General features: G+C 47.4%; 1 protein-coding gene and 1 long non-coding RNA gene across 10 annotated transcripts in view; one reads left to right on the top strand and one right to left on the bottom strand.

The window, feature by feature from the left end:
• The window catches only part of LOC108270846 (uncharacterized), a 5,927-nt gene extending 1,318 nt beyond the window's left edge, over nucleotides 1-4,609 (bottom strand). The window contains exons 1-9 of one of the 9 annotated variants that reach the window (XR_008397125.1): nucleotides 4,387-4,609; nucleotides 4,233-4,302; nucleotides 3,319-3,508; nucleotides 1,776-1,985; nucleotides 1,006-1,513; nucleotides 779-923; nucleotides 556-692; nucleotides 297-440; nucleotides 1-182 (exon numbers count right to left, since the gene is read on the bottom strand). The exon at nucleotides 1-182 is cut by the window's left edge and continues 62 nt beyond it. This is a non-coding gene — a long non-coding RNA (uncharacterized LOC108270846). The other 8 variants (XR_008397126.1, XR_001813742.3, XR_008397127.1 and 5 more) reach the window with 8 other exon arrangements.
• LOC108270637 (NACHT, LRR and PYD domains-containing protein 3) overlaps nucleotides 1-9,894 on the top strand; it is a 118,813-nt gene that overhangs the window by 76,473 nt on the left and 32,446 nt on the right. The gene's annotated exons all lie outside the window — the stretch shown is intronic.

Genomic DNA, 9,894 nt, shown 5'->3' with positions numbered 1-9,894 from the left:
ATTAGTTTACCAGTGAATACGTCATGTGTGTTTCGGCAACCGCTGCAGGTGTTTTAGGATCACGATGACCTCCAGGTAATAGAGCACCAGCACCTGTTCGTGTTTGGTCAGGAACTCGGCCGAAATGCGGTCTGGGCCGATCAGCTTCCCGATGATCCCCAGGAAGTCGTCCTTAGCCACATCTATGATTGCAAAGAACCTATGTGAACTATAGATCAAGTTTGTAAACAACAGTCATCAATGACAATCCTATTGTTAAATTATTATTACATGCATATTAAAATGCAAATTCCAACCTATTGCTAATGATATCCGTGCAGACTTTCTTTGTGTAGCATGGCTGCAGATATGTCAGGAACTGGATGCAAGCCACACTGTCGTCATGGAGATCTTTATCCCGAAAAGAGAGGTCTGTGTTCTCCACGTGATACTTCAGGAACCTTTGGGTTAAATATGCATATGTATGAATTTGAGCCACTTTCCAAGTATGACCCATGACTCTGAAACACGAGGATGCTTTTTGTGATATTGTGCAGAATGTGAACCACCACTGACCTTTTGATGCTGTTTAAGTAGTTCCACACAGTGTTCCTGCTGACCTTGATCTGTCAGCTTTCTGACGTACTCTTGTATTCGCTCACACAGACGCACAAACTCCAGAGAGGGAGCAGTGCGATCCATGAAGTACAAACCTGTTATATTGAAGCACGGGTTGGTGCTGTGTCAATCAAACGCTTGGTGCAATAATTGGGATTACAGTGTGTTTTGTGGAGATTACCTCCTGTTTGAAACATTCATCGTACAAGTTAATCTCCAGGTGACAGATGAAGTCACTCAGCAGAGGATGGCAGAGGGAATGCTTTTGCTTTAAGCCCATTTTCGCCATCAGAACCCGCACGTGAATCTCTGCCCACATCCTCTTCCTGCAAAAAAGCATGAAATGAAGTGTTACACTCCATTCACTGCGTTCAAATTCGATTGATGAGAACTGAATATGGGCTCTACCTTGTGTGCTGGGGAGACTGCTCGGGTTCTGTGGCCACCGGCTGGCTTGGGGACTGTGCAGGATCCTCTGCACCCACATCTTCTAGCTGACTTGGCAAGTCCATGACCACATTCCCTCTCTTCTACAGCTCTTTAAACATCCTGATCACATTAACTATGTTTTTCAATTTTTTTCCAGGCTCATTTCATTTCATGTTGAATGTCTTGTTCAACCCCCAGCCAACCCCATACGTACCTGAAGGTGTGAATAGGGGTGGGGTGTGAAGTACAGGGTTGAAATTGAGTGTTTGCAATAAAATGCAAAACAGTTTGTCTCCTCTCTCACACAAAGGGTATGTTTACATGACAACATTGTCAAAACATTCCCCGTTCACACAGATCCGTGAAAACGACTAAAATCGCTGTATTATGCATGCCAGGCCAGTCGGCAAACGGTTTTCAAAAGTTTGCGTTTTCAGGTCCCAAAATGCCATCGTCGTGTAAACGGCCCCAAGAAGAAAGGATTGAACTGTAGGAGAATTAGAATGTGAAATATAACAACAGCAGTAAGTCACAGTGAATGTCCTTCATTATGTCCAACAGGATCCCAAACAGGGTGGACAGGTATGAAAAATAAAACATCTACTGTTTAGACTAGACTGTTATAGCCAGACAAACTCAGAGACTGTACATCCAAACACAGCTCATGTACGACATTAACTATGTTTTTCGCTGGTAAAACGGGGGTGACGAATGCAAACGTTAATGAAGCGTTAGTTTGAGAGACATACCTGCTACAGGGATTGGGGCTCTGGAAGATACAGACAATCTCAGAGTACTTCCAGAACCTGCCCTTTCACAGGAACTCAATGACTTCCTTCTTGGCCTTGTCCACAGCGACCTCGATCTCTTCCTCAGTACTGTGCTGCATGCACTTCTTCCTCAGATGTCCAGGCAGACTGCACCTGGCCTTCAGGCAGACATGGCACAGCAAGAAGTTCCTGTTGCAGGTTGAGAAAGAAACACAGACAGAGAGATCAGTTAGAGTTTGGAAATGGTTACGTGTAATAACAAGAAGCTTTAAATGAAAACTAAAACATTAAGAAAAGTCACATTCTGAAGGAGAAATGCAGGAAGCTGCTGATGCTGGTTTTAGCACGTGGGACAAGGGTCATGCTGCATCTTTTGAAAAACTACCTTGTTTGTGGAGGTTTCTGTCTAGAACACTTAGAAAGAAATCTCCACAGGGAAGCCAGATTATACAACAAACTAGGGCTGCACGGTTATGGCCAAAATGATAATCCCGATTTTGATCATTGATCAATATCGAGATCTCGATTATTTATCACGATTATTCATTGATTTTAGGGACAAAATATTTTTTATTGCACTTTCACATTTAAATAAACAGACCACTGCTTTCACCTCCATGTTGTGCTACATGCCTGCTAATGTACAAATCTTTACATCAAATTAGACTGATCCTCAAAGTGCATCATCTCGTAGAAGCAAAATATAAATAAAATAGTACCCAAAATATAGGATGAGTAAAAATAAAAATGAAATCAACCAAATAAAAATATGCATCAAATATAACAATATCCAACCAAATGAAAACAATTCAGGAGAATGCAGAAAAGGCAATTACAGTGTTTACAGGAGGGGAGACACAAGACAGTTTCTCTAATAATAATTACAAAAATTTAGGAGCACAGTTAATAGAGTTTTTTTGTTTTGTTTTTTTGTAGAGATGGTAACATTAATGTGCCACAATATAACACACAAGTAGGCATAAGTGTTACGAAGCGCAGACGGAGACAAGCGCGGGCGAGCGGAGGAATGACGTGAGGAAGAATCCAGAACGAGAATCGAGTCGGGACAGGACAGGTAAGCTGTGTATCAGGGACGTAGGCAGAAGCGTAGTGAGAGACGAGCGTGAAGTCGAGCACTAGTGTAACCCTTATTACGAGGTAGTAAGAATGTACATAGGTGTAGTAGTCTAAAGTAGTCTTAGAGGTTATCAGTAATATGAATATGGACCAGAATCAGAAGATGCTAAATTGTTGAGCCTGAGAATTGAAGGTCAATAAAAAGAATACCACACCAGAATGACAATTTGCATAAAATGTATTAAACACACATGGGCTGGTACATACATATACAAAAAACAGTTATGAAAAAAATAACAAACTAAAATAATAACGTGCACACGTAAATAAATCCCCTTTTAAATTCCCTTGAGCTTAGTTCGTCCTCAGTTTCACTTGCCTTTGTTGACAAGAGTTCAGTCACCAACGTTGGGCCCTTTTTAGTTCGTGTTAGTGTTTGTCCTACCACCATGAAGATGAAGATGATGATCCTGGCAATCCGTCTAAAGTCAGTCGCAAACACGGTTGGCTCGCCACCCAGCCCCCCGGACTGGGAATCTATGAATCTCTGGGAGAACGCCTGGAACGTGGGGATCTGCATCATTCCGTGGAAAGGATCTCCGCACGATGTTTCCAACTCTTTACCAAAACCTGACCTATAAATAAGGCCAGGTCATTTCTCTCAATTACCATTCAGTGAATAAATGGACTGCTACAGGCTACTATAAAATAAAATGAGATAATACTTCAGTTCACCTATAATGCAAATGTCAAAATCTCTCTCTCGTTGTACAAGAGCTCTTATGTTTCTTCTCAGGTATCAAAACTATATGAATTTCTCTCCAGTATCCAAAGTACAGTTACATCACAAACTACATCCTTCATAAAAACACATATTTCTAACTCAAGTTGTATGAAACCTTAGTAACGTTAGCAGTATGAAGAATAAAACTGCATGTAAACATCGTTCAACTTGTATTACTTTAGATCAGAGGCATTAAGGTGTTAGCGTGCTTATTTATCCCCCTCTGCACCGGTAACAGTGGAAAGATTGCACTAAAAATTGTACCTCTTTAACCTCCAATAAACACAATTAAATCCACAACTTTTAACATCATTATTTAACAAACTAACCATTTAGCAACAGCAGGGAAAAGTAACATTTATTTTTATAACCCACAAACAAAATCATTAGTTGTTTTCAAAGGCATTAACCAGTAGTTCGCTAGCCTATTGTGGCTAATTACCATATATGCATTTGAATACAGCAGGCTCACATTAGCTTTCCACCATTAGCACCTTCGCATTGCTTACCCATTAGCGCCAATTAGCATAAAATGCTAGCGAACTCAGAGGCCTAGCGCCAGGTAAACAACTCACCATTTTAGCAGAATTCACTGCCTTTAGCTCCGTGACAACAGTGGATTCAGGCACAGCTCTCTTTTACTCTCTATATTACAACAAGATATGTCAGTATAAGCAATAATGAGTACAGGACTTGTTTAATTCACTCCATGTCGTTTTTTCGTCTTACCCAGTGGGTAACGCAGCCTCCTATACTCAGGTGCACGCGCCAAAAGAACGTGCAGAGACACTAACCTAGAGGTATAACTGTAACAGAGCCTAGCTGGCAGCTGATTGGTCAGTTCACTGCCTCATAGAGTTCACCCATTTGCTCACTTACAAATCCATCAAAGATAACAAGAAAATCAAAGTTAACCCTTTTGTGACTTGGTTAGACAGCTAAATAGTGTTTCTCATTATTAAGCCTGGGCTACACTAGGGAAAACACTTCTAATGATATCGGCTTGGTAAACAAACAGAGACGAGGCTGCTGAGCGGTTACTTCTCAAGCGGCTCATGCTAGGGAAGCCCTGTATCGTAATTAGAACTCCGGCGAACTCCAGCGCGGGTATGACTGGGAAGTGTAGTCCTCCTCCGGCAGTCCTTGGACGGCACTACACTTTGTGAGCTGCCGCGCCGAATTCGGCGTGTCGTAACAATAAGAAAACTTGAGCCGGTCAATAATGACAGAATTTAAGAACATAGTGTGAACCGTGACACATTAATTACCTTCTGATAAACTAAATTTAATATTTTCAGTTAATTTTACAGACTGTATACAAATAAAAACAACCGTTAAACTGTTCCACCTTGTAAACAAATACAATAAACCTTAATGTTCAGTGTTTGAAGTCTGCTCCTCTGAAAAATATATTAGACACTATTAGACATTTCCCACTGTCATGGTTCTGGGCTGGAGTCAGTTCTTGAACCGCCCTGTGTATATTGTGTGTGTGTGTGTGTATATATATATTGTCGTGACGGACCGACAGCCGGCGCACAAGGTATTGAAATCGCTCCTTCCCCGACTACTGTGCTGGCGTGGAAGAGACAGCCCCGCGTCAAGAACAATAACAGCCGGAAGCACGTAGCGGTAGGGCGGAGCCGCCGACACACCCCCGGCCGGTGATCGGTGCACCAATCAGGAAAAATCCACCATCCAGCAAACAAGGGGAGAGTATAAGAGGCCGCTCTTCCGCTCGTTTGGGGAGGATAATCTCGTATGACATGTGCGCATTGTTTTTTCCAAATGCTCATTGTTGCTGGACGTTTTTGCCATTAACTAATCAGCCTTTTCTGTCCCTCTGTGTGTGTGTTGTTTTGTGTTTCAGACGAGTCGGATCCAGAAGAGGCCTTCGCTCTCTGACTAGGCGCGCGGCGTTGCTTGATGGCACAGAAGAGCCCTCATTCATCCGGGAAGCCCGGCGCAATCCGGGAAGAATCCTGCAACTACAGCCTGCACGCAAACACACGCGCAGGCACGCTCTCTCTCACTCTCTCTCTCTCACACACACACGCACTCCCCCTGAACACCAAAGAAAGAAGGAAGAAATAAAAGCAAACCTCATTTTACCACCTGACAGCGGCCTCTTGTGTGTCTGTGCTCTACCCATCACGGGCTACTACCCTATACTGGTGGAGGATGCGGGCATGAACACAGACCCACCCATCTTAAATAAATAAATAAATAAATGGGGGGGGTAGCTTTTTTGTTTTGTCTCCCCCATCCCACGTGAGGTCAGTGAGAAGCATGGACCCCACGCTACAATGCCTTCTGGAAGTCAGCATCCAGCAACAAACGGTCACACAGCAGCTTGCCCATAGCCTACAAGCCGCAGTACAACAACTAGTGGCCTTGAGAACAGCGACTCCCACCGCCGCTACGCCTCTCCCCGATCCGAGCCGCGAGATCCGCCACCTGCTTCCCCCTCTAACCCCCGAAGAGATATTTGAGTGCATCGCCTGACACGAACAGTGTCTACACATCCTGAGTGGCTACACATCCTCGGCCCGCTGCTCTTGGGGGAGGCGTGCATGGCCTATTACGCCCTCACTCTGGAGGAAGCAGCTGATTATAGGGAGATGAAAAAGGGAATCCTGGCGTGGTGTGGGTGGACTCCCCACCAGGCAGCGGCGGAGTTCCATTGGTGGGCTTATCGGCCGGGGGCCAGACCACACGGGCAGCTGAACGCCCTCATCCGCACAACCAAGAGGTGGCTTCAGCTGGACATACACACACACTGCCACCGAGGTGGCAGAAAAGGTGGCCATGGACTGGTTTTTAAGGGCTTTACCACCCACGGAATGCCAGGTCGTGGGGGTACATGTGCCAGGGATGCCCCAGGAGCTCCTAGCCACCCTGGAGCGCGCACTGGCCACCCTTGAACTCGGCTGGGAAGAACGGCGAACGCGTTGTTCGCCCCAAGTGTTCCTGCCCCACCAGCCCGACCACCAGCGTTACCCTGAGGGGGGGAGGACCCTCCGGAGTTCACCTGTCTGTTAGACGCTCATGGACGAACACATGCCCACGGAGCCGGACCTAGGGGCACTCAAGAAGGCCCGAAAGCCCCTACCCTGACAGTGTGGGTCGAGGGGAGCCTGGTCACCGCCCTGCTGGACACTGGGAGTACCTTGACCCTCGCCCGGCCAACGATCCTGCCTAAAGAACTCGGCTGGAGCGGGTCCATCACTGTAACCTGCGTCCATGGGGATACCAGGGAAGTCCCAGTGACCGAGGTCTAGGTCCGCGGAAAAGCAGGCTCCTGGCCACTCCTAGTTGCTGTTATCCCTGACCTCCCAGTGACCCTGCTCCTCAGAAGAGACTGGCCAGGGTTCCCGGCCAGCCCAGCGCCAAACACTGGCAGGGCGCTGCGACACCCGAAGGAGACCCCAGTCTGGCAGGCCTACTTGGTGAAAGAAGAAGGAGACGCCACAGCAAAAGGTAAGCCGCACACACATGCTAACCCGATGTTGTCTGTGTTTCAGCAGGTGAACCGGCAGGGAAATTTTGGCCGGGAGCAGAAGGAGGATGACCGCCTGAAACACTGTTGGGCCCAGGTGCGACAGGTAGAAGAGGTCGACCAGGACCCTGACCAGAGACCCTGACTCCTCCTACTTCCTTGTTCGGGGTGGTCTCCTCTACCAGCGAGCCTGCCACCGAGGGGAGGTTGTGGACCTCCTGGTAGTCCCCAAAACCAAAACACAGACTCTGATGCACCTGGCCTACACCCATCCGCTCGGCGGCCACCTGGGAGCATGAAACACCCTGGAAAAGCTAAGAGATCACTTTGTTTGGCCAGGAATGGATGCAGAAGTCCGGGGCTTCTGCCAACGTTGCCCCCAGTGCCAGCGCACCGCCCCATGGAGACCGGTGGCTGGGGTTCTTAGTGTCCCAGGTTTTATGGCCCGGCCCATGACTGGGCAGAGCAGCTGATCTGTACAGGGTCCAGTGCCCTCAATAATGTCACTCAGTTTGCTGAACTTTTTCTGCGAGTTCGCACAGCCAGGGCAACTAAAAAATCTGGATTTACTGGAAAGGGGATGCAATGGGATGAACATGGCTGACCTACCTTTCCACCTCTATTATGAGTGGGTGGACCGGGTAGCATCTGCAGCTCTGCTTCAGGTTCCGGCCAACGTGGTGGAGGTGGCACTGACCTGTATGGCTTGGGGCTGCTGGAAAGAGTCTCCGCTGCGGTGTCCTACATACAAGAAGCTAGGTCTCCAGGTAGCATTTTTCTGCTCAAAGGAATGCTTCAAGAGCAGCTGGCGTAAGCACAAACTGCTACACAAGAAAGCCCCTGCGGAACTACAGCCAGAGGTCAATGTGGCGACCTAAGAGCTATAGCCGAGAGGTCCCACGAGGAGGTCTCATCTGCTGAGCTCCAGCCAGAGGTCAACGTAGCGACCTCGGCACCAGAGCTCGAACCTGGGACCCATGAGGTGGTCTCACCTGCCAAGCTCCAGCCAGAGGTCAACATGGTGACCTCAGTACCAGAGCTTGAACCTGAGACCCATGAGGTGGTCTCACCTGCCGAGCTTCAACCTGAGGCCAACATGGCGACCTCAGAGCTCGAACCTAAGACCCATGAGGTGGTCTCACCCGCTGAGCTCCAGCCAGTGGTTAACATGGTGACCTCAGAGCTCCAGCTTGAGACCCACAAGGTGGCCTCGCATGCCTAGCTCCAGCCAGATGTCAACATGGCAACCTCAGAACCCGAGCTCGAACCTGAAACCCATGAGGTGGTCTCACCTGCCAAGCTTCATCCAGAGGTCAAAATGGTGACCTCAGCCCCAGAGTTTCAGCCTGAGACCCATGAGGGGGCCTCAGCCCCAGAATTCCAATGTAATGCCATGTTCCTGTCCCAGGTAGAGGAGACGGCCAACTCAAGCTCTGCTCATGCCAAGCTCCTGACCCAGGCCGAAGAGACAGCCCCCTAAGACTCATTACTGTGCCAGGTTGAAGAGATGGCCAATGCTAGCTCTGCTCATGCCAAGTGCTCGACCCAGGTTGAAGAGACGGCCAACCCAGGGGGCCAGGAACGCCAATGAAGAGGAGTGTTTTGTGGGGGGTTATGTCACGATCTCCCTGTCCGGCAGCATATTCGGAGAGATGAGAGGGCACGCGCATGCACGAGCTACGTGCACGACTGCTCAGCGAGCACATGCTCTTCGGATTTTGATAAGTGTGACATTGTTTACTGTGGACACGTGCATTTGTAATGTTTCTGCTCTGTCTCCTCCCTTTTCTGTTATTGGTTGTTGTTCGGGGTGTGGCTTTATTGTTTTCAGCCGCCAACGCTTAGCGCTGATTATATTATCTCATTTCTTTCTCTCTGATCTCTGTCCAGCTGACCAACGCCCTCATTTAGCTGGACCTTCTCTCTCTCTCGGCTGCTCAATCTCTCTGGTTGAATATTTGTTTTATCAGCTGGCACATTTGACAGTGGATGTTACAGCTCTGCTGGAATGGCTCTGCTCTTCACCTGTACCCCCAGGGTTTCCTCATCCTCCCGCTTATCGTATTATTCCATCGGTGACCTATGCTCATGTTTCTAATCAAACTGAGGCTCATCTGTCTCCCATGACCTCTGTGGAGGGCCCATTTATTTTTTCCATTGCTGATGATGGTAGCTTTGCTACAAACACACCACCATATTACCCATCACCTACTAATTATTCTCCGACAAGTCCTGTTCCCTCCCCAGTGTATGATGTGTATGATAGTGATTCTCAATAAACTACATACTCTGTTACCTTTGTGTTTTCCTGTGTCTTAAATTTATTCCTACATCTTCCCTTTGAGTATCTCTAAACCTCACTCTTCTCTTAATTTAAGGGACACCTATGTTGCTGTTATATACCCTGCGTGCCATCTGTCCAATCTCTCCAGCCCTATGTCATCTACGGCAGATGAGACCTCTACAATTGCCTGACCTGGATGTCTCTCAAGCAAATTATGAGCTATTGGAGACAACAAATGTCCACTCTTTTACTGCTGTTCCATTCAAAATAACATAATTACCTATCACCAGGCTGAGCAGGACACACATACCAATACACTGCCATGGCTTCTACTTGTGTAGATAACTAATTCAAGGTGCTTGGGTAATTGGTTGATGTGAGTTGATACTATGTTGTTGTCTTCTGAATATTAGGGATGCACTGAAATGAAAATTCTCGACTGAAGCCGAAACCG

Source organism: Ictalurus punctatus, chromosome 10 (assembly GCF_001660625.3).
Source record: "Ictalurus punctatus breed USDA103 chromosome 10, Coco_2.0, whole genome shotgun sequence".
NCBI lineage: Eukaryota > Metazoa > Chordata > Actinopteri > Siluriformes > Ictaluridae > Ictalurus > Ictalurus punctatus.
This window is presented reverse-complemented; position numbering and strand designations above follow the sequence as displayed.